The 2001-nt window shown below is 45.4% G+C and overlaps 1 protein-coding gene across 3 annotated transcripts in view; it reads left to right on the plus strand.

Moving 5' to 3' along the window:
* The window catches only part of LOC117962117 (sialoadhesin-like), a 194299-nt gene that overhangs the window by 22961 nt on the left and 169337 nt on the right, over positions 1–2001 (plus strand). The gene's annotated exons all lie outside the window — the stretch shown is intronic.

A 2001-nucleotide genomic window follows, 5' to 3' on the forward strand; every position in this document is an offset into this window, starting at 1 on the left:
ATGAGGATGTCACCACGGAGCATCACTTCTGACCTGATGGGAGATCTTCCCTGAGGAACTCCACATGGAGTTAGACCTAAATCATTCATATTTGAATTAAAGCAGCACTTCAGCAGCAGCTAGTGGTTCTGGTTCAGGTTCTGGTTCTAAGTCGTGTTGTTGTTCATGTCTTTTTAATCTCTTCAAATAAAATCAAATCAAATGAAGAGCATCTTTTCTCATCTTTGTTCCACTGTGATACCTTCACGTCTCTCTGGTTCCTCGTAGCTGACCTGTGACGTAGTCGTCTCTAAAGAGGACGGAGGACGCGGTCCAACTGCTGTTGGTCCTCCAACTCCAACATCACAATCCAACATGGCTGCCCGAGCATCAGCAGTACTGAATATACTGATTATTAGTACTTCTGTTTGATATCCTGGTTGGTTGGCGCCTGGTTGAGGGACATTTTGCAGGTGAAGGTCCTGGAGGCCCCTGGGACATGTTAGGCTCCTGGGCCTTCACCCGGGAGGCCCCTGGGACATGTTGGGCCCCTGGGCCTTCACCCGGGAGGCCTGTTAAGTGTGATCCATGCCCACTGTTTAAGTGTTAACATTAACATTAACATTCACAACTAATACTAGATAATATCTGCACTCATACAGAGAGTTACTCCCAGCTCCTGGGTCCGCCTGGCTCTTGCAGTCCGTGCAAAGCAACTGCACCGCCTGGTCTCAGACCTGCGCCCCCTGGTCTCAGACCTTCAGCCCCTCTTCTCAGACATGTGCCCCCTGGTCTCAGACCTGCGCCCCCTGGGCTCAGACCTGCGCCCCCTGGTCTCAGACCTGCAGCAACTGGTCTCAGACCTGCAGCCCCTGGTCTCAGACATGTGCCCCCTGGTCTCAGACCTGCGCCCCCTGGTCTCAGAACTGCGGCCGCCTTGCTCTCGTGAGATTTCCGTTGCCCACGTGTGCATGACGTCAGAGCAAGTCGGGATCAAGTCGGACACAAATCTACCCAGCATGCAACGGGCGCCGATCTCCGGTGATCGGTTCTGCGCAGCCCTGGATCACCTCCAACGAGTCTACTAAAATGAGACGTACGCGGGATAAAAACAACGATGAGGCGTAGAATACCACAGAAGTAAAAAGTAAAGTAACGAGCTCGTTGTAGCCTGATGTAGCGGAGTGAGACAGCTTCTTCTTCACTAATCTACTCTAGTACAAGTACAAGTACAAGTACAGCGATTAAAACTACTCCTAGAAGTAAAAAGCTTTCAAAAATTTACGTTAAGTTTTTGAAAAACGTTTTACTTCTAGGAGTAGTTTTTAATTTTTTTTTAATGCCATCTTTATTGCAGAAAATACAAAACAGAACCCCAACAACACACAGAAGTAAAAGATAATACTACAATACAACTAGCCAGGGGAAGGTTAAAGGTCACCAGAGAGACCAGGAGGACCACATGCTGACAGTTTTAACTTTACCTAAATGTAACGGAGTAAATGTAACGGAGTAAATGTAACGGAGTAAATGTAACGGAGTAAATGTAACGGAGTAAATGTAACGGAGTAAATGTAACGGCGTAAATGTAACGGAGTAAATGTAACGGCGTAAATGTAACCGAGTAAATGTAACCGAGTAAATGTAACGGAGTAAATGGAACGGAGTAAATGTAACGGAGTAAATGTAACGGCGTAAATGTAACCGAGTAAATGTAACGGAGTAAATGTAACGGCGTAAATGTAACGGAGTAAATGTAACGGCGTAAATGTAACCGAGTAAATGTAACGGAGTAAATGTAACCGAGTAAATGTAACCGAGTAAATGTAACGGAGTAAATGTAACCGAGTAAATGTAACGGAGTAAATGTAACGGAGTAAATGTAACGGAGTAAATGTAACGGAGTAAATGTAACGGAGTAAATGTAACCGAGTAAATGTAACCGAGTAAATGTAACCGAGTAAATGTAACGGAGTAAATGTAACGGAGTAAATGTAACGGAGTAAATGTAACGGAGTAAAT

The sequence above is a fragment of the Etheostoma cragini genome, chromosome 19, assembly GCF_013103735.1.
Source record: "Etheostoma cragini isolate CJK2018 chromosome 19, CSU_Ecrag_1.0, whole genome shotgun sequence".
Taxonomy (NCBI): Eukaryota; Metazoa; Chordata; class Actinopteri; order Perciformes; family Percidae; genus Etheostoma; species Etheostoma cragini.